A 23,958-nucleotide genomic window follows, 5' to 3' on the forward strand; every position below is an offset into this window, starting at 1 on the left:
TGTAAACAAAATTGACCTACATGTTCAGCAGATGGAGGGGTCATTAACGATGGGTGGGAGTGTGCCAAGTTAACAATATATTTATTATAAAAATGTTTTTGATGAAGTTTAATAATACAAGTAAAGAATATATCAATTCCATAGAACACGATGAGGTTCTAAATGGTAAGAATCAACATTACAATTAGTGTTGTAATTCAAAGATTTTGAATATGAAAAGGATACAAAAATAAAAGTATTTTTGCACTTGTGCATCATTAATGATGATGATCAGCAAAGATAATGGACGGGGGCTTCAACAAAAGGTTCTTCCAACCAGTGTCTAAAGTCGTAGAAAGACTTCATCAAAAAATAAACAAAACATAAGAAAATAGGGGGGAACCGCATCTGCCAAGAACCAATATACGTCTCAATCTCAAGAGTATGTGATAGGGGATCTTGCAATACTATTCTTGTTACATACCAATGCATTAATTTAAAACAATGTTGCATCTGTCTTTTAATATCTATGTTTTGTGTGTCAATAAAAACTTTCCCATACTGCAAAAATAAGTGTTCTTTTAAATCCAATTTCATTTAATAGCAGTTCAGTCTGATAGGGATAGGGATGCATCCAGCTGGGCACATTTTGGATGAGCAGACGAGTCAGTGATAACCAATCGCATTACGATGATTAGGGGAGAGATAACCCCTGTAAAATAATCTATAAAATATTTATCTGTAAATAGATGAATTTAGAGTACAGAGAGAGAGAATTGAAAAATGTGCAAAATAATAACCTCAACACCAACAAATCAGGGAAGTGTGTCTGCCATTTAGTAATATGTGTAGTAAATTTACCTTTAAAATAAGGAGTGCATAATAACAATAGAAAAGAGTTATTGCTTTAGGAGAGTAATGAAATAGCAGCATTTAATGGGTTGTCCTCGTTAACGATATTGAAAATACCAGCATTTAATGGGTTGTCGTCTTTAACGATATTGAGTGCACACACTAGACCTTGTTTTTTTTAAAGATATTGGTCAGAAGGGCCCCTCTGAACAATATCTTCATTTCTTATCGTGTGTTTGGGACTAAAAAATAGCATTCATTTGGGAATACAGTTAATGTACAGACATATGTCAGGTACTGTACATTATCTTTATGATCATTCAAGAGAAAAACAATGACAAACACAGCAAATGAAAATGAAATTAGGGACTTCTTTACAGTGGGACTGAATTGAAAGGCATACTGTACTTGTGTTTTACCAGTTGGTACATGTTACGAAAAACTGATGTAGTAGATACATTTGTCAAAATGTAAACAGCTTGAAGAGTTGGACAGCTATGTGTGAAATTATTTTAATGAGTTATTAAATACTGCAGCACTGAAAATTAGTGCCAAGTACAATAAAATTAGCCGTACACGGCACTAACAAATCAAACTTCTGGAAAGGTTGGATTGCTTGTTGAAACTGGCTTGTTTAAACTTGTACAAGTTATCTACTGTTAACTCTTCCACTCCAAAAGATACCATGATGATTCTTAAGATTAATTGTAATAAGTTCTTATGCCAGGCAGGTAGTCTACAGTAAGCTATTTTGCACATTTAATGAAGTGTACATTTAGGCAAGAGTATAAAGAACTATTTTGGGTCTGAATATTAGAGCAATATGCAAAACGTATATAATATATAAAGTGACACAAATATGATTAATTAAACAACAAGTTTAGCAGGAGACTGTATATATATATATATATATATATATATATATATATATATATATACACACACACACACACACACACATATATATATATATATATATATATATATATATACACACACATATATATATATATATATATATATATATACACACACACACACACACACACACACACACACACACACACACACACACACATATATATATATATATATGGGACAGAGGAAGCAGCACTCAGAAGGCTTTGTCAAACAATTTTTAGTGAAAAAAAGCGTGCATCAAAGTTTGTGCACACTTTTTTTCACTAAAAATTGTTTGACAAAGCCTTCTGAGTGCTGCCTCATCTGTCCCATACATTGGTGGTGGAAAGCTGTTCCCCCACAGGAGGGCACCAGGAGCGGTAATAGCTGCAGTGGACCGGAGTGCCAAGGACACGAATGTTTATATATATATATATATATATATATATATATATATATATATATATATATATATATAGAACGGGAAAGTGGACAGCACTCCAATGTACAAGGATAACCTTGCTCCGGTGCCTTCCAAGGACCTGTTATGGTCCTGATATGCAATTTGAAGATAGGCGGCACTCGAAGAAATAAAACACAACAGCAGGTGTTTAGGGATCAAACGTTTTCGATGTATTTAGTGATCCTGATGAAGATGTACTAAATACATCGAAAACATTTGATCCCTAAACACCTGCTGTTGTGTCTTATTTCTTCGAGTGCCGCCTATCTTCAAATTATATATATATATATATATATATATATATATATATATATATATATATATATATATATATATATATATATATATATAGTGGGCGATGAAGAACCGGCAGTATATATTGTTTATTAGATTAATTTTTTTAACTAGTCTTATTGTGGTCACATTCTCTCATGCACCATGTTTTAACTAAGATTCCATAGCTTATGTTAGCCATTTCCCTAGATGATTAGTGACAGGTGTGTTGGTAGCTGCTCACCTATAAAAGCAAAGTCTGCTGTGAGCTTCAGACCAGATAGCATGCCTGGTATCAAACATTGATGTGATAGCTATGTGTATTGCAGCCATTTTCAGTGATAGTGGTAGGACCTGCAGAACAGTGGGGTCCCTTGACGGGGGCTGCAGGCTTAAATGCATTGATCAATTCATGAACCAAATCTCCACTATTTATTATCAGTTAATTTAGTGTGTGCAGAGCCCCTCCAATGTCTATATATATATATATATATATATATATATATATATATATATATATATATATATATATATCAGAATCAGCTTTATTGGCCAGGTACATTTGCATATACTAGGAATGTGTATTGCTGTGCAACAGCCGGGTGGCTAATAGTTCAACAGTGACAGTACAGCTATACATGAACACATACAGGTATACACTACATGTACCCTGGGGAGGGTGATGGACATGTACAGGGGGGGACACAGGAACATATACTCGCCGAGCTGCACAGCGCCTAGGCAACCATCAGCAGCGCCACTAGTCACCGCAACAGCCAGGTAGGTAACAATATAAGCAGAGACAGGGGAGACACGGGAGTACATATGGCTGTGTGCACAATTCCTAGGCAGCCATTAGCGGTGCCATCTTGATCATGCTGCTTGCGGGCAGCAGCAGAAGGGCTCAACAGTCCATCTCCCTACAGCCCTCCACAGGATTGACATAAGGCTGTACGCTTGGGTGGGCAGTGTGACAGGGCCCTGACTCCCACCCAGCTACAGCTCCAAACAGGACCCAGTCACACTGCCCACCCAAGCCTACAGCCTTATGTCCATATATGATATATATATATATATATAAATAAACTAGTGTATTATATAACACTAAATCCCAGCCCATCAAAATGACAGAACAACAGTAATGTCAGCACCAATCATTATGCGTGCCAAATGGAACAACATTTTAGTTGCTCAGTCAGGAGTCATCTAGTAGAAACCAGTGCGCATAACACTTGAATTCCCCCATAGGTGAGGAGCAGCATTAGCATATTTATATATAGGATAATAGTACATAAATATAAATAAGGAATTTGAGCTTCAGAAAAGCAATGTTTATCTTACCTCCGGACAAACTTACGCAACTGGTGCTATGTATGGTTTGTGGGTCTCAAACCGGTTCTTTGCCTAGTGAGGTCTAAATCCGGTTCTTCATCTACCCATTATTCAGGGAGGGGATTGGCTCATAGGGCTGCGATAAAAAAACTCTGGCCCTAGTGCCTGTGGGCCTCAACCCCTCCTCTCATGTTCGGTTCCAGTCTGTGTACTTGTATTATCTATTGTTACTCTTTTTTAAGGGTCTTTTACCATTGATGAACATATATAAACTACACCAAGATCCTCCCTCCTGACAATCAAATCTAGAGGATGGGTTAACATACAGTACATAGTTTATATAAACCTCTCTGGTGAGATAAGCACGACGATTAAAAGGCATGCAGTATTTGCAATAACTTACCACTAACTGAAAATATTACAGATATTAGTGACAATATTTATCCTAAGCTAACATATGATGTTCTGTAGAACATTTTAACATCTTTATTTCACATCTCATGACTAACTTTACTGAATGGACATGCAGAAATATTGTCGATGGTAACCATCTTGACATTCATATTGTCAGCTACAGAATGTCAACATATATGATTTTGACATGTTTAAGAGGGAACATCACTGTAGATATCTGGAAAATGTTGACATTGACAAAATAGGTAAGAAAATTGCCAAACATTTTTATTCATCTTAATGACCTGTTATGATATTTTGAGCATCTCTTACAGAGATGTTGACACTCAAGGGTTATCATTAGGGTTGGGCTTAGATTCACCTTGGAAATAAATTGTCAACATTTCATCAATGATTATATGCTGAATGTCGACATGGGTAATGTCAGCATAATGTACAATGTCAATGTGGTTACAGTTTCCCGAATAACAATTTTGATTAATTAATTATGAATGTCAACCTACTGTAACATACAGTTCCAAACCCCGTGATTGAGCCTATTAAGCAGTATAATTATTATAATGTCTGGCATCAGGTACTATAAATCCTGTAGCAGGTTTAATACAGTAGTCTGGATAATAAAAATATCCAAAAGCTTTTCTTTTTATATAACATAAACATTTATCATTTTTTCCATACATCAGAATTACTGTACTGTACATAAATTGGAAACATGTTTTGAAACCAGTTAACACATGAATGATAGTGACACAACTCAAGCGGTGCAGCATAGGAAAAGACCTCCGGCAGACACTTTACTTTTCTTGCCAGGAGAAAACACATCAGCGATGTTACCTGCTTAATCCTCTGTACAAATAACCTCACAGACAATTAGTCACTAAGGATGTGTTCTGTTCTGTAGTTTTCGGTTTCACTCATCTGTGTATAACTTTCCAAGCCATTGAGAGGCTACTTAACACCACAATCACTGAGTCTACATAAATCCACACTCTGTCCACAGTTAAATGTACAAATTAATGGTGATATAGTAAACAGGATATCCCCACCTCACAGCCTAACCCTAAATCTCCCCACTAGTGCCTTAGCATAATCCCCTCATCCCTGGCTGCGCGCTACTCAGAGATCGGGATACTGGCTGTCAATATTCCAGTGTCGGCATCGTGATTTGTTTGAAGTTCCGGTGCCGGTGTTCAGGTGGCAGTTGAGAAGCTGGCATTGGTATATTGAACGCGAGCATCCTGACCACTGGGATGCTGACCTTAGTAGACACCTATATTAACCCTTTGAGTGGGTTTGTCAAAATAGGTGTGAAAATTGCCAAGCAAACTTTTTTATTAAAACCTTTGAGTGCCAATGTTCTTTTTGGGGATGCAATATTTAACTAAACTTCAATTAATTGACTTGGCTGTATTTGTGGCATTTTTAATGAATATTTTGAGGATCATCAAAAGAAACTTCGGCACTCAAAGGGTTAATAAGAGTCACTAACAGCCTGCATAAAAATGTGATCAATACATCAAGTTTAAGACAGCTGGTGTAACTTGACCTGTTTCTATAACAAACAAAAATACGAATGAATAATGTATATATATTAGTTATGTGGTATAAGTCATGTTTTATTTGAACGAGAACACCTTTTATTTATCAGTGTAAATTGTATAAACAGTACAGTACACTTGCATGATCGAGAAATCAGGGCTAGTGCTGCATGCGACAGACTATTGGTTCCATTTCCTATTTTTCCAATCACATTATAAAGATTTTCTTTTGCCCATTATCCATACTTGCCTACTTTTAGTGACGACACCTACAGCAAATGCACAAATTGCGTCATTTTAACTAAGTAGAAGTGAGACATGATTATGTCAGAGGTTCAAACCATCCCCTGAAGTTTCATGCAAGTTTCTTCACCCAGAAGGGAGAACTAGAGCTGGAGCTCCAGGCCCACTCTCCGGGAACCGGAGATACCGCCGGGCAAAACTGGCATGTTTTCCCCATAGGATAACATGGGACCCGCTAATTCCGACCCCCACTCTGTTCCAATGGCTGCAAGTTCCCCCTCCGGCATCACAGAAGCTCGAGGCTCGAGGTTGTTCTTAGTCAAACTCAAATCGCTGGGCCTTCAATCTGATACCATTAAAACGTTTTTAAAGCTGGATTAAACGTCTGGGGATCAAATGTACTTGTTGGGCCAATTTTTCTATTGATGGAGGGGGTTTCTGGCTGGGTGTAGAGCCAATCGTTGTTGGTATCACCCGTTAAGGTGCTGGTGTGCTCTGCCTCAAATGCTGTGATTTTGTCCCTGATCTCCTTCAACTCTCTGGTAGATTATTCTATTACCAGGAGGATCAGGTCCATCGAGCATTTGTTAAGAATACTTATCCAGCGGATACAGAATGCAGGGTTAAAACGACCTATGGTCGGGGTGTTATGTACCCTGAATCCGCGGGGTATTTGTTTATTTTTTTAAATAATCCGTCAATGTGATGCTGTGCAGCAAATAATCAACCTCTTTTTTCTTAAGGCGAAACAATTATGTATATATACTCCGCAGGGGCTTGTGCTGTCAAATCAAAGACTGACTCTGAATAGAGGATATTACCGGCATCACTGTCAGAGCAACTGAAGCCATCCTTGTTATCACAATGGATCATCTGTAACATGTCTTCCCCCAAACTGGTTGCCATACTTTAAATGCAAATAGGGGTTTTGAGATCAAATAATGCGCTTCAGAGCAGCCTGACCGGTACAGTAGGTGTGTCACCAAACACACCACACATAGACCAACACAGAAAATACTGAGTTTTTCATGCACTCCTTTAGTGTCCCTCCTTCAAATGTATCACTGAGGGTTACTCGTATGACATAAAAGGAGAGAAACAACAATATAGTGTAATACCATTAGACAATAGAGGGTTATAATTGTAACACCTTAAGATGGGAATTGTACCCTATCTAATTGTCCACAAAAAAGAAGACAATGTTCGCTTGTGGTTTGGAATCTGGAAAATAGGTCCTCAAATGGGTCCTCCTGACTTATCCACGATCATCCAGCATGTGGAAACATTAAACAAGAGATCTCCAAATGGTGAAATACAGTTTTTTTAATGAATAATGTTTAAAAAGCAATACACTGTACACAAAAAGTGGGTATAAACAGTGGACTCTCACCAGAAATGAATGTCTACTTTTGCAAAGCAGACACAAACAGCATAGATAGTAAAACTTCAGGCGTCCCTGGATGCTGAAAGTTGTTAAAGTCCTGATGATTGGTCCAGAGCTTATCAGTCCCCTCCGCCGGGCGAGTAACCCTCAGTGATACATTTGAAGGAGGGACACTAAAGGAGCGCATGAAAAACTGTCTGTATTTTCTGTGTTGGTTGCCATACTTGTTAGGGATTAGCAGCAGTGCGTTTAAAAAAACACAAAAAGTGACACCACGTGTAAAAGTGCATGTGCCTTTAAAGTGTCTTGTGCACAAATGTGAAGAGTCCTTATTGCATACCTCCCAACTCTGCCAGGTTTGCAGGCGGGACGCTGCTGCTGCGCGCCGCAGGCGCGTTGAAATTTTCGGGGGCGTGGCCTAATTTGGGCCCCCATTTTGCCGCTATGGGGGCATGACTGAGAGGCTCTGTGAGCCTCTAGCCATGCCCCCAGCCCCCTGGCTGCGGGAATAGACGCTGTGCGCATGCGCACAGCGTTTATTCCCCGCTGCTTAGCAGCTGACAGGGGGGACTCCCAACAGCCCCCCATCACCGCGGGACACTGCCGCCCACGGGTGGGACAGCGGGACAGGCCCTGATAATCGGGACTGTCCCGCTAAAATCGGGACTGTTGGGAGGTATGCTTATTGTTATGAAGCAAAATAGAAACCTCTCCCAAAATCGCTAAATTTCTGATTCTCACACCCTACTACATTTGGCCCTTCAAGTCCAATGCACATTAAAGAACTGACATTCAAATTTGCATTTGCAAACTGAAATCAATATTAACCTGAGTGCCAACTGGAAGATGCAAAGCAGATCAATGGGAAAGCTCATCTTACTATAGCAATGCTCCTTTAGAAGGCATCGTAGCAAATTGTGATGAACTGTGCTAATAGTAGAACGGTCAGAATTTGTTTACTCTCTGCTTGGATATTCACATCTGTTAACTATGGGAAACAAACTGGAACAAAATCTGCAGAAACAAATATTATTTACAGATGTGCACTACTTCCTATTCCCAACACCCTCCAATAATTAATGAATTGTGGAAAGAATGGTCTCCAGATATCTGTACGGTTTCAAAATTCAGCAATAAACAAAGAATATTATCATTATAAAGCTGGCATAATTATGTAGCTGTCTAACAATAGAATTTCTATGAATTGGAGTTTTTAATACCACATTTACAAAATTGCCTGAACTATGAATACATGTATGCTTATGTGTATATAAATAGCAGAAGGGCTGATAAATTACTAAATACATGTTGTGTGCTATGATCATCATCCTCAGCATGGCCCTTATTCTGATCTGTGCGGCCCGATCAGAATATGCGGCCAGGACCGTGCAGGCGAATCCCCGCCTTCCATACGGATCGCCACCTCCGTCCGTACGCGGATATGTGGCGGTCCGCATGAAAGTGGACGGGGATACGCCTCCTCCATCTTGGGAGCAGCCCCTGCATTCGATGGTCGCCGAACATCGAATGCAGGGCCGCACGCTCCACCAGCGCCCGCCACCCTAGACCACACGGACACTTGTCCGTATGAAATCATGTATGGGGGCAGGCAGCTGACATCCGGCGATGTCAGATGCCCGCCCCCTACACATGCGTCACGGCTTCATTACCATGCATACGCCCCGCGTTTGCATGGGAACGCCCATGAAACGCGGGGCGTATGCATAGGGTAATGAGGCTAAGTAGCCCTTCACGCCCCTCTCCGCCCCCTGTGCGGCGTGTAAAGAATAAGTGCGGCGAAACCGCCTGCACATGCGCAGAGTGACCTCTGCACATGCGCAGTCGGAAACCATCGGCGGTCCGACCGCATGCGGAAAAATCCGCACCGATCAGAATAAGGGCCCATGTACTGAATCTGCACAAACAGTCCGGCACTGGCATCCAATACAGCTGGTGTATTTTATATATATATATATATATATATATATATATTCCACTATGTAGAATATATATATATTCCACAATATATATATATATATTACACTATGCAGAAGAGAATATCAGGCGGCACTCTGGCGACTTGAAAAAAAAAAAAATATATATATATATATATGTCTAGTGTCTGATTGTGTGTTTTGGAAACACTGCCATCTATTGGCAGCGAGTGAACTACATCTCTTTCTCTCTCACACATGCACAAACACAGGGGCATTCACAAGGTAGCAGACTAGCTTTTGAAGTATTCGCTTCAAGCGGGCTTACTAGTAGGTATATATTAGTCCTGTTTCAAAGAACTTGCTTATGCATTCCTGTATTCAGCCAATGTTCCAATGTTAATTGCCTCACCCTGTTCCCCTCTCATGTCACATGCTAGCTCAAGTACCAGATTACAGTAAAACTGCATAATTGTACCGTTTTTTTTTGCCCATGTGCAGAGCAATTTTGCCTATTTATGTCAGGGCAACTCCTAAATCTCTTTGTGCCAGCCCCCATTGAATTTCTCTAAGAAATGCAATACATCATGAAGAATGGGATGGATCTGTATTAGACAGGAAGCAGTTCCTAAGGACAAGTTATTGAGCTCATCTCCAATGTGCCATGCATGTATAGGGCCAAATTTAGACCCAAATGTAGTTTAGCGAGGATCCTCTAAACTACATCTGGTGGTATTAGGCTGTGGGGGCCACTCTGCACAGGGCAAGGCTGGCCTACATGCCGATTCCCGCCCACTATGTGCCTGTAAAATCTTGTTTTGAACTGGCCAGCACTCCACTTACTGTATCAATAGACCCTGGGTGCCCTCCAGGGAGAAGTTTTTCAACTGCTCCTATATAAATATATCCGGTGTGTAGGCGGCACTCCAAGTAAAACACAGATACAACGATTGAATACCAACGTTTCAAATGTATTAGACACCCTGACGAAAAATGTTCTAATACATTTGAAACGTTGGTATTCAATCGTTGTATCCGTGTTTTACTTGGAGTGCCGCCCACACACCGGAGATATATATATATTATTATTTTTTATAAAGTAAAGTATGCTTTGATAAGAGTACGGAATAATAGGTGGGATGCAGCAAGCACAATTTGCTTGCGATATATCTAGACACTGTCCGCATCTACATTTATTAACATTGAATGCATGAAGAACAGTACTTGCGGTAAGAGCTGTTCTTTTCAATGATAGGACCTCTGGATTTAGTACCCAGGGTCCTATCTGCGCATGCCTCAAATGACTTGCTCACCATGTGGGATGCTGGGAGGGATCCAGTTGTATCCATCACAGCAGGGAGACAACAGCTGGCATTGCCCACTGCATTTCAGGCTTGGTACATGTCAAAACTGCATTTTCTGAGGCTTGGTCGCTTTTACACTTTAATGTACGAGTATGTAAAATAAAAATGGAGTTTCTTGAGGTAAGAGCCATGTCAGGTCTCTATGATGGGTTTAAACTACCACCCAGATATTTAACATCTGTACTCAGCTTCTCAACTTCTTCTTTAACTTTCTTGACACGGCTCTTATTTGAATAATGATATCTTCGTACATAAATAGTTTTTAGATTGATTGCACTGTGCAGGGATGTAATATATGGCATGTATTCTCTGGGAGCTTTCAGCATCTTATAAATTACTATGCCTTTCTTCAGAATTTAAATTAAAGAATGTCAAACAATATTGAAATCAGTGCTCAGTAAGTATCCTGGAGTACTGCTAAGAAAACATTGCCTACTCTATAACCTTGTGGAGGCTAAATAGTCCACTTACTACACTGCTGCAAATAATTACTGCTGCATTTACCAAATGTACAGATGTCATTATGTTTTGATTATTCTGGCAAATGCTTATGGGCGGTTAGTGTGAGGTTGTGAAAACTATTAGGCTTGGATATTAGTGCTTTTTTTAAATAACTTTTTCTAGTATATTTCCCAGGATAAAATTTGCATAATTGGATTCTGTAAACAGCTAAAAGTGCCCTAACCCATGTCTCATGCATTAAATGAATATTCTCTAGATTTGCAATCAATGTTATATAGGAGAATATGGTCATTCTGTGGAGTCAACAACACTGGCATAAGTTTGTCCAAGTCGTCTGTAGGCAATATACAGTTCCTCCCACCACTCTAAAAGAGTAAAATAAATATGGGGCATATCTATCTATCTATCTATCTATCTGCCAATATGTTTCTATTGAGCTTAAATGTGTATTACAACCCCTTTTCACAGCTCTCCCCACTAATATTGAGGTCTCCCCTCTTCACACAGACCCCCCCTTCCCCCCAGCTTTCCCCATCATTTAGATCTCCCTCACACACATCCAGCTCCACCCATACCCTCACATCCATAGATATGCTGGGTGTACCCCTGGGAATGCAGGCGTTCTTAGGGCGGGCGCTTGGTAGGGAAGCGCACGCTGGAAAAGTCAGTCCAGGCTGACTTTTCTTTGCGAACAGTGGTAAAATCATTCAAGGCTGTTCGAGCACATGCAATCGGATGTGTATGCGAATGTGAATGCATCCACTCACATGCAAGTGAACGGATTCAGTCGGCAGGGGCAAACGTTCTGCAGGGCAGCAGGTGGCGTTTACCTGCTCACTAGGCTGTGAATATATACAGCCTAGCGAACAGGTCTGAATCAGGCCCCTAGTGCACCACCATAGCACAAATCCACCCTACTCATTCAAGTCCCCTTCCCAAGGATCTGCACACACACACACACAAACACACACAGCTCCAAACACTTTTCTCCCTCCCCTGAAACATACACACAGTGCTTCGCCCTCAGTCCTATGTTCCCATCTCTCCGCCGCAAAATACAGCTCACTGCAGGGAGGATCTGATCCACTGCTGATACTGAAGTCTGAGAGATCAATGTTTATACTTGGAGTGTGATGTGTTCATAGCATCTGTCAGTAGGCACCAATCGCTCAATTTGCTGCAGTTTTAGCAGGTGATATGCCCCCATTCCATCCCACTGGCTCATAATACAGGACCATAAAAGGGCAAGTAATCTGGGCCGTGACACAACTCAACACTGAAGCAATGGAGGAGGTGCCCCTTCAGGGCTAGTGCCCGGAGACAGCAGACTCCATTGCCTCCGGTATTTCCACCACTGTCCATCAATGTATAATGTAAATTCCATATGCTGCTCTGTAATACCAGTTTTTGCCTTTTTCTGCTGCACAATAATACACGACCACTCGCCCAAAAAGTCTGGAAGACTCCTGAATTTCAGGCAGCTGTCTCAGACTCCCAAGATAGTAGACCAGCCTTGTCCATCAATTCAAGTATCTCTATAAGTGGGTAGCCTGGGAGCTTGATGTTAATATTTGCAGTGAATCTCGTCATTATTACCCCGTGTCCTGCTGCACAATGCTGCTAGTGTTATTCACAGTTCCATGCCTGTACACACACACACGCACACACACGCGCACACACACACATATACTCCCTGGACCACCCGCTCCTATATCTCTAAGGGTGCCCAGGTAAACACCTGACAAGTATGCAGCTCATATTGCACAGGTGCCAGTGTCTTAAAAACATTTCACTGCTGAGCAGACACACTGAAGCACATTACTGTCCAAGTGGACCAGCATGCATTATTAAAACCGCTCTGATGTGGCTAGAATGTCAATAATTAACACATATTCTTTGTCAATTAAGAATCATGTATAAGGTAAAGGGAAAGTGTCCTCAAAGAGAATACGTTTTTCTAGATGTATTTGTCAACCCTGTTGTTTTTGATGGAAACGAAGTTCTGCAGTCAATAGTGGCTGCTTACCCACATGGATTATTAATATTGCAATTCCCGCTGAGCAGTTAAACTGATGGATTGGTTATTGCAGAATGTGGTGCCATTACTGCCCTATAAAAGAAAGAAACCCTTTAAACAGTTTTTATGATCTTCCTTCCGTCATCCAGGTCCACCTCATTTCCTTTAACTTCACAAAAAAATGTTTAAAAGGAACAAATCTGCTGTTACAATTCACCGAGGAAATAAAATCATATAAAATTAGTCATGACATCGCACTTGCATCCAAGGACAAAGTAAATATATGGGAAATGGCCGCATTTTCTCTAGTCTATCAACGTGTAATCTCCCGACCACAATCTGTGATATAAATACATAAATAGTTACTTTTGTCACCTTTATTTTATATTTTTAGCTTACGTCTAGTCCATTGGCACTGAGCGTTACCTCTGCCAGGAATATGTTTCTCTACGTGCCATGCAAATAAGATATAATGAAATAATGTCATGATTTTTATTTATAAATGTGAAAGAATGTTCCAGTGAGACAGAAGGTATCCAGTTCTAAGGATGACAGTCAATACATCAACCACTATTGTTGAGCAACATGCATTAGGTTGTCATGGTCGATGGGTTGACATGATAATGTTCGACACTGCATATTGCCCACACATCTTTTACACTTTACCATCCAGGTCAGCTATGATTGGGAATGGTAACCTCTGCCATGTACAGTGGTAGTGGAGCGATGGGACGCGCTGCACTATTTGGAAGTGAATGTGCTACCAGATGAAAATGGAACCCAATAAACCTCATATACTGGACCTTTCCATGTCAACAATTTTCACGTTAACAATTTCCTTATGTTGACCTTTTTCAATGTTGACCTTATGCATGTTATCCTTTTTGGGGTCAACATAGCCACTGTCGACCTAATGAACCAAACTCAGATTGAGGAGAGTTAGAAATAAGTAATCGATTAGTAGGAGTTGAGAAGTTAGGAGGAAAGGGGTCAACAGGGGGGGCTGTGTGTTCAAAGGATCAACAGTACAGAGATCCAATCAGCTGCTGAGGGGGAAATGACTTGGGGCAGAGTGCAGGATGGGTAGATGGGGTTTGTGAGGTTTGAAATGTGGTAAATTAACAACAGAGTAGAGTAGACAAAGCCCAGTGCTCAAACTAATAGGGGACCGATGGCTGCTCAGACTGGTCAGGGAGGTCCGACTCTACTCTCCCCTCCATTACTGCAGACTCCAGCCAATATTATCGCTGTGGTGATTGGTGGTGAAGGCTCAGAGTGGAACACTTTACTTCCCAGCAGAACCGCCATACTTCTAGTTTCAGGTTATTAGTGGATGTCACCAGTACTTTGCAGAGAGTTCTTTAATACTTGGAGCAACAGCAGTGGGAATGACAATGGTCATACTCCATTGGCAACAGGCAGGATTCTGTGAGAGGTAGAGGGCATGTGTCCTATACTTCCCATCACTCTCCCCTTGTTACACAGGCAAATACTTGACATAGAAAATGCACATTTGACATGTAGATGAGATTCTGTAGGTAAGGTGAGGTCCATGGTGTACATACAGAACTGGACTTGGAGTATCTTACTGCACTACTGAGTTGAACTTGTCTGACAGTGTTTATCTTGTGTCTGGGTGGCACAAATCATCAGCTGTGAAGGAGAAAAGAGAGAGTTTGTGAAGATAAAGAGAAGTGAGACAAAGGTGTGAAAAAGAGGACATCCCTGATTAACAATTGGGGTGGATGGAGCACTGTGCCTCCATATAAAAACAGGCCCAGGGCCATAGAGGGTGTGGCTTAGCCCAGGTACTGTAGGGGGCATGGCCTAATCAGGGAGATATGACTACTCCCCTACCCTCCACCCCCCAAAAAAATTGAAGGTATGGCTCTCAGCCCAGTGGGGGTGTCTTGCTGTGTACCTGACACACGTACCACTACATTTTTCATCATCTATACCGGTGGCACCCAAATTTTCTTTGTTTACTGCGCACTTAGGTGTACACTTATGTTTTCATGGCATCACTAGGCCAAAGTGGAGATTTAATTAGCTGTGTGGTTGCATCCAAACATCTCATGCGAATGCAATGTGGGTTAACCAGCAACAAACCTTGTTCATTTTGTTTGATATCTGAGCATTTATAGCCCCAACTGAAGCCCCTTTGTGGCGTATTGCTATAATGCAGTGGTTCTCAAGCTGTGGGTCCTGACCCCGAAGTGGGTCCCACCCTACTCAGCATGGGGTCGCGACTCCATGTTGCTGACAATCAGGCTGATGACTTTTCTAAACTTAGTCAGTGATTTAAGGAGTCTAAATAATCTGTTGAGTTGTCTGTTATGTTAGACGCCCCACATTACTTTGTGCCTCCACAATGCTGCCATGTATGTACTGTCTGCTGACTACACATGTGATGTAATGGCCTTCTGCAGTAACTTGCTGGGGTCCTGTCATTATTTTTATTGTTTGATGGGGTCCCGGAGTAAAATAGTTTGAGGAACCCTGCTATAATGCATGGATGTCAGTTTAGCTCCACCTCTCATATTCCCCCAGAATTTACTTGGACCTGCTCCCAGCAAAAGCTGCTGTCTCCTTGACAGAGGGGTTTTAACAGAGGAGATGACCCTTGCTCAGTCTCCTCCCTCCAGAAACCCACCTCTCTGCCAGCAGCTGTGCACCGCTATAGAGTCTGAGCACTTTTTTGCACCGCTGATGCAGAAGAACACCACTAAATCCAATGCTATTTTTCAGTAGGAACCAGCAGGAACTCAAGTTCCTGAACTTCTAATTAAATTTGGGTTCCTTGAACCTGTTCTGGGCCAAAATGTACTTTCCATAATATAAGTTTTATTTGAAAGTCACCTGTGAGTGCCTTTGTTTCTATATACACGCACCCAAGACTGCAGGCGGAGTGCATGAGGCGGCGGCGGATAGTCACACCCATGGGAACACCCAGCGTTTCATGGATGTACCCATGTAAACGCTGGGCATTCCCATGGAAATCGCCGGGTGACGTGGGAAAGCAGCCAGATGTCAGCTGCCCGCCCATTTGCTCCCGAATGTGCATGCATATATAAGTGACCTGAAAGTTACTTTATATATGCATGCATGCACCAAATCTTTCGATGGTCGGCAACCATCGAAAGATGTGGGCTGTTCCCCATGCATGCGAATGGATGTTTATGTAAAACATCCATTCGCAGCTCATGCAATTTCACGCAGCGTGCGAGGGGCGAGCTTACCCAGGGTGGGTTCTGGTTGTCTCGCAAGGGTGCGAATTCTCATCCGAGTGAATCAACCAGAATCCCCCCACTGTACAGATCCAGACTCAGTCACACACACACATATACAAGTGTTGCATACCTAATTAATCGGTGCAGTCTCATGAGGTGGATTTGTTGACTCACAAGATGCATACTTGAGCAAAAAAAAGACACAGAAAAGGTTGACACAGAAAAGGAGACAGGATCCAACTCTTGACATGCAGCATGATGGCATTCTCAGCATGTCAACAGTGACCATGGATGATATGTTGACATAATGAACTATCACTGTTTGTCTAGTGCCTTCTCCTAAACCACCAGCTGCACCCCTGAGAGAGTACTCTTACCCCAAGTGCCATGGTATTCATGCTTGTATGCAAATGCATATGGAGCTACGTCTTTCTATGTTACAAAACTGCAAATCATCTCAAATGATACTGCCATCCTTGATGGAAGATAGCAAGAAACCCATGGCAATGAGCAAATTACCCATGGCAAGGAGCACGTAGCCCCCTGGCAACGAGAATGTAACCCCTGGCAACAAACAAGAAACCCCTGGCAATAAGCATGTAACCCCTGGTAATAAGCATGTAGGTAAAAAAAAAATTCATGTATAACATTTTTAACAGTGCGGCTCAACATTTCTAGTTAACAATTAACTTATAGAGTTGTACATGTTGTACTTATACACATTTATCATACTTCTATCAAACTTCTACGTTCCATGTGTGCACATTCTTCTTACTGTGTTCTGATTAATGGTAATTTAATGTTTCATGTACTGATATATTTAGGACTATAAAGTAATTCAAAAAAGCTTCAATTTCATAGCACATTTTCACTTCACTGTGATCTATAATGGCTTAATAAGTAATCCCTTTTATGTATTATATACATATCAATCTGCAATGTGTATTTAAAGGCTGACAGATGATAACATTCACAGAAAACAATACATTTATCTTATTACATGCACTTTCTATCACTTCATTCAAGCCACTGATTTGCTAAATTGACCTGCAAATTACATTACTCGAGAAAAATAGTAAACGATGGAAGATAAGAAACACGTTATTTTAAAACAATGACCTAGTCTGCCCAAGTGATACAGGTGTGTTCAATGCGGCCGTCGAGTCCCTGGTGGTGAACTATACGGCGAGCCAGTGGCATAGCTTGGTTTGGGGCGCCCCCCGCCATTAATGGGGGGGTGCCCCCCTCCCCGCCGGCCTCCCCCTCCGGCTGCCGGTGCCCCCCCCCCCCCATCGCCGCAGGCTTACCTGTCTGCGCGTCCCGGCTACCCTCCTGGCTTCAATTAATAATTTTATGCAGACGGACCACGATAAAATGTCCGACCCCATACCGCAGACAGTTTCAGAGAACTGTCTGCTTTATGAGGCGGCCATTTTATTGTGGTCCGTCTCCATAGAATTGATTGAAGCCAGGAGGAGAGCCGGGATGCGCAGACAGGTAAGAGTGCGGGGGATGGGGGCGGGGGCATTACTATAGCACCGCAGCCCCCCAGCGCCACCACATGCACAGCACCCCCCCCCCCGCGCGAACGCGGGGGCTGCGGTGCTATAGTTACGCCACTGCAGCGAGCATTCCCGAGAGCTCGCTGTCAGTGTATTCAATGCCATCCCCTTCACTCTGCATCTCCACCTCAGTTTTTTTCAGCGAGGTGGAAATGGCGAGTGTGCCCATTAAAACTGCGGGGCTCACCACAAAATGCGGCAGCCTCTGACGGCGAGGATTTCCCCAATCATTGAATACGGCGAGCTTCCGGCGAGGGGGTTGGAAGGCAAGGATGGCTTTTCCTCTGTAAAAATAAGCCATCCTCGCCGTAGAAACCCCCACACACCGCCCGCATTGAGCTGGTGTCAGACGAGGGGGATTTAAGGAAGTGCATAAAGGAAAAGACAAATTTTCATTTATTTTTATAAAATCTACATTAGGATACATAGATGCATCAATAATCTACATTAGGATATATAGATAGCGTGAGATGCCTGCCGTGAATGAGCCAACTCTGCTGGCGCCTAGCGATTTTTTTTTGCTGAGAAAGCATCTGTGTGAGTATGTATACAAAAGCACAAGATAAAGGGACACATCTGTATTTTGCAAATTTAATGGCTGATTCAGAGTGTCACTCAAAGTATTTGAGTTTGCGGGGCAGCTTTGAAAGTCATATTTATACCATATGCTAATGAGAGCATCTAATGAACTACCGTGGGGATTAGTGCGTGTGTAAGCAGAAACCCGTGCCATCCGTTGGTTTTACGCTAGCCTCTGCATCTGCCATTATTAGTATCTGCACCAGCAGAGTGCTACGACAGAAACACGCTTCCCTTTTAATACACTCCCACAAGACTCTCATGGCACTACCAAAAGGCAGGGCGGTTATGTGCAATCACATTTTCAGTGTCCAATTCACGACCTGGCATATTTTATGTAAAGACTTATATATAGAAAAAGTCTTCTCTAACTCAGAATAGGCTGGATATGAACAAAGATGCATAAATTTGCATTTGCCTATGCACTCTATGCAAAGATTTGTCTGTTTTTGTTCAGAATAGAGATCTATGTAATTCAAAATCAGGATCATAAGCTCCCAGTAACAATAATTGATCAATTGATAGGGTTTGTATTCTTTTTAAGCCCTAGCACTGAAATAAGAAGTCAGCAGGCAATGAGTGCTGGATGACCTCCCGACTGTCAGGATTTTGACTGCCACCATACCGACATCGGAATCCCAACTTACAGGGCTATTCTCCCTCGTGAGGTCCACTATCTCCATAGAGGGAGAATAAAACAGGTGGTGAACGCAGCAAGCCACCAAGCCTGCAAGGGGCTTTATAGCTCTTGCCCCCCTGTCGGAATTCCAATGTTGGTTAACAGACCGTCGGAATCCCGATGGTTGGGTTGCTATACCACACCCGCATGCAATATCATTTGCAAACTAAATAACATGTTATCTTACCTGTTAACACTGAAAGTCTAGGACATCTGCCTGTCAGACAAAGAAGAAAATAAATAAATACAAAATGCTAAATAAAATTGTTAGTAAACAATTAGAACATTTTTTTATTATTTTATTTATCACAAAACACAACACTTTTACAGAAATTAAATAATCATTTACATAAATTCTAGTCACAGTGTACTTCCTGATCTATGTTCCCTGACCACCTTAAGTAACAATGAAGTAAGAATAAAGTAAAACCTATAAAATAAAAGTAAACAAGTAAATTAAATTGATAACATAATATGGTACTTGTGTACTAGCACGGCGCCCATCGTATCGCAGACCATATCGCATGCGATGGTATGCGATGCAACGCGATATCGGCCGATGTTGTACAATGGCATACAATTTTAAAATTGTATGCCATTGTATATGACATACAATGCCATACAATGCGATGCGAATATAAATTGTATAAGCACCCTAATGGGTGGTTACAATGGTTAAATGCACCCCCCCGCCACACCCCACTATAAACGTGAACCCGAAGCGTGGCGAGCGCAGCGAGCCCACGAGGGGCGGCGGTACGCGTCCTACGACGTTTTCATAGAAAGTGTGGCGAGCGCAGCGAGCCACCGAGCCCGAAGCGCGGCGATCGCAGTGAGCCCCGTGAGGGGACGCGGATACCTTCACAGGTATCCACGTCCCCTCGCGTGCTTCACAGGTATCCGCGTGCGCTCGCCACGCTTCGGGCTCGGTGGCTCGCTGTGCTCGCCACACTTTCTATTCTCAAGTGGGGGTATGAAAAGGTCGTAGGACACGTACCGCCGCCCCTCACGGGCTCGCTGCGCTTGCCACGCTTTGGGTTCACGTTTATACTTGGGGGGTGGTGTGGGGGTGCATTTAAGCATTGTAAGCACCCATTAGGGTGCTTAGTAGCACCCATTAGGGTGCTTATTCAATTTAATATCGAATATGAGTTAAAATCGCATCGCATGCCATCAGGTGTATGGCATGCGATTCGATTAAAAAAATCGAGGCGCCGTGCTAGTACACAAGTACCCATAACATATTTAGCTGAATAATAAATCTCTTAACATTTCTAAACAAAGCCCTAGAATATTCAAATATTTAAATCAAATAATTGTCCTGATTCAGTTTTGTTCTCAAAGCAAATAAGCACAAAACTGGGCAAACCGTGTGCACTGCAGGTGGGGCAGATGTACCAACTGTAAACAGATTAAGATGTGGGTGGGTTAAGAAAAATTGTGCGCAGGGTAAATACTGGCTGCTTTATTTTTACACTGCAATTTAGATTTTAGTTTGAACACGCCCACCAAAATCTAAAGCTGCATACATGACTAGCCTCGTTAACCATGTGTTTTGTTGTCATGACATGCAGGATAACGTAGGGCATTGTTATTGACCAATTGACTATATATATCAGGAGGTGTCAGTCTCCAAAAAAAAACGTGTTATTAAAATCATAAAAGTGATAACATGGTCAGGGATTTCATCAACAGTTTTGGGGCCATAGCCCCTTCATCAGAACAGCTGACATAGTAAACTCAAAGTGACAAGTGCAGGAAAGAAAAAGAACATCAATATCAAAATCATGTGAACTTTTATAGCAAAAACATTTACAGTACATGTCGGTGGGGGAGACTCTGGACGCAGGTCTGAACTTCTGTGAGTGTCCCGGCGCACGTGACTAGTGATATCAGGTGGTTGCCTAGGTAACCCATTGGCAGCCTCTTTGGGTATCTAACTAATTCCAGTGTCTGGAAATACGTTTTCAGCATATTTAATACTTGACACTTAGAGTATATTTTAGCACTAATTTGAGTATTTTACTATATGTTTACTTGCACTTTTACTAACATTGTACTAAACATCTTATTTTCTTTTGTTCCGTTTGGCCATGCGACAGGATGGCGATGGATTACCTATATCTACAGGTTGAGTATACCTTATCCAAAATGCTCGGGACCAGAAGAATTTTGGATAACGGATTATTCCGTATTTCAGAATATTTTTATATTTCAATGATGCATCTTGAGGTGTGCTGCATTTACATTGTATAAACACACAAATATATATTATTTGTGCATGAAACAAGGTTTTAAAACATGAAACAAAGTTTGTGTACTATCTCAGGCACTGAATTTAAAAGCCTAGCAATCATGTCCTTGCACATATTTAGTGCCAGTTACATGTTATTTTCCCAGTAGTGCCAGTTACAGATGTACCCAGTAGGCTTTTGACAAATAAAAAAATAAATAAAAGTACATTTTGGAGACTATGGTTTTTGGGATCATTTGGATAACGGATATTTGGATAAGGGATACTCAACCTGTATATACATACATACATACATACATACATAAAGGGGCCTTTTAACAGAGGAGGGGGGCTGTGTGCAGACTCTGGGTGGACCCTCTCCTCTGTACCGTAGACTCTGGCATTGTATTAGAGTCTACTGCACATGACAAAACTCCGATCTCCAGCACTGCCATTTTGGTGGCGATTTTACAGTGATTGCAGTGCCCTGTGTGGGACTATGGTGAGGTGTTTATTTAAATATTGGTGCAGTGTGGGTTCCTCTGGGCTCAGGAGCCTGAGTGTAACATACACATTGCACCCATTATACAACAGCCCATGTATATATGCAACTCCACCATATACTCTGCAAGCAATGTGAGCTGTATCACCTCCAAAAGCATATGGTCAGCTTTGAAACAATATAAACAATATGTCACTTGATGTCGTTTTTTTTTCATAACAAGCAAAAAAGGTCCATATTTATTTTGTTGGGAAGGCTGCTATAATAAAGCTGGATACACATTGGAACGACATTGGAACACATACCCATCAGCCTAGATCTCCTGTACACAAGCAGAAGCGATGTTAATGAAGAATGGAAGAAACACTGTTCAGTCCTTAATAACATGCATGGTGCCACTAGAGGTGACGCAAGTGACCACAGGAGTGCACATATTGTGCAAACATTCTGAGCGATATGTGCAATATGCCGGTAAGATCCGCCCGACTGGATGACAAGTAGGGTTACCACCCGTCCGGGATTACTCCGGACAGTCCGGTATTTTAGACTGGCGTCCGGAGTCCGGATGGGTGGCTGCCCCGGACTATACAATGTCCGGGAATGATCCCCCTGCTCGGCCGGCACCGCTTGTGTACTGATGCCCCCAGGTAAAAACATACCGGAGGCGGATCCGATGAACTTTTTGAAGCCGGGGAAGGGGGCGGTGATGTTGGGCTGTCCCCTACTCCTTCAGTGTGTGTTTCAATTTGTGGCTGAGTGATGAGTGACACAGTCACTCCGCCGCGGCGCTAGCTGGGAGGAGGTAGCGGGACGGACACAGAGACAGTGGCGGTATTCAATGAGGCTGATTCGCCAGGTTTTTATGGCGATTTTGTGCTGTAAGGCGAATTTTTGACTAAAACGGTGAATCACCCTATTCAATGACCAGATGGCGAATACATTTCAAGGTTTTTTTCGCCATGATTCACCGAGTAGCAATCGCTATCTTTTTATGGTGAAGTAAATTGTGAACTTTTAAAATAAAGTGTTTTGTTTTTTACATTTGGTGTCAAAAAAATCAGGAATTTTATTCTGAGGAGGGGCATGCTATTTTTATTCATGTGCTGTAAGCACATAAATATATATTTCATTTAAAAAAAAAATTTTTTTTACACAGACCAGCCAGCAGGGGGCCGGAGCCGAGCCGCTCATTAGATATTCATATATTCACTTCACCCGATCATTACATATGCATGATCGGGTGTAGTGAATATACCCGGTCCTCTGCTGGCACCCCCGGGGGGCAGCCTGTGCTGCCTGGCACCCGGGGAGCCCACCTCCCCCCCACAAAAGTTCTGGGGCAGGCAGGGAGACTTCCATCTCCCTGCCTGCCGCCGTCCTCAGGCTCCCTGCGGCATCCGCCGCAGGAGTTAAAATTCGCCGGTCAGGGGCAGCGAGCCCCTGACTCTTTGAATACTGGAGCCGGCGAGGCTCCGGAACGTGGCGAGCAGTGGCGAATGTGCAGCGAATCCTAAACAGGATTCGCTGCACATCGCCAAAATGCACATTGAATACCACCCAGTGTGTATCACTACACGTGTCCTCCGGCTCCTCCTTCTGCGGGCGGTGCTGGCGTGTGACCTCCTGTTCTGAGTCTGACATACATGTGAGTCAGTGGCAGTGCCTGGCGCGACGGATGGATGGACCGGACGGCGTGGCGGTGAGTGCGGGCGCCGGGCAGCAGTTCAGTTTGTTTGGTGAGCAGAGCAGTAACAGTTGTTGTAAGTTGTCGTGAGTTGAAATGGTCAGTCATGTTGTGTGAACTTGACCTAGGCCAGTCCACTCTGTGGCCGGGCAGGCCAGGCCCAGCAGACAGAAAGGCGAGCGCCAGCCAGCAACACGCAGCCGCCCCAGCCCACACATGACACACCTGCAGTGTGCCAGCCTAGCGAAGTCGGCAGTGTGGCTGCTGCCTTTTGTAATGGTCCCCCCACGGCTCCTGCAGCACTGCCACACACTGAGTAGTGTCACCTCACAGT

The 23,958-nt window shown here is 42.5% G+C and overlaps 1 protein-coding gene across 9 annotated transcripts in view; it reads right to left on the reverse strand.

Moving 5' to 3' along the window:
- Positions 1–23,958, reverse strand: part of BMPR1B (bone morphogenetic protein receptor type 1B) — a 451,702-nt gene that overhangs the window by 382,675 nt on the left and 45,069 nt on the right. For 8 of the 9 annotated variants that reach the window (XM_083179085.1, XM_083179084.1, XM_083179078.1 and 5 more), the window contains exon 2: positions 19,393–19,422. The exons of the other annotated variant lie outside the window; for it this stretch is intronic. The gene's annotated coding sequence lies outside the window, so the exon portion shown is untranslated. The remainder of the gene's footprint in view (positions 1–19,392; positions 19,423–23,958) is intronic. 9 annotated transcript variants of the gene reach the window in all.

Source organism: Crinia signifera, chromosome 1, assembly GCF_055691185.1.
Source record: "Crinia signifera chromosome 1, ASM5569118v1, whole genome shotgun sequence".
Lineage (NCBI taxonomy): Eukaryota > Metazoa > Chordata > Amphibia > Anura > Myobatrachidae > Crinia > Crinia signifera.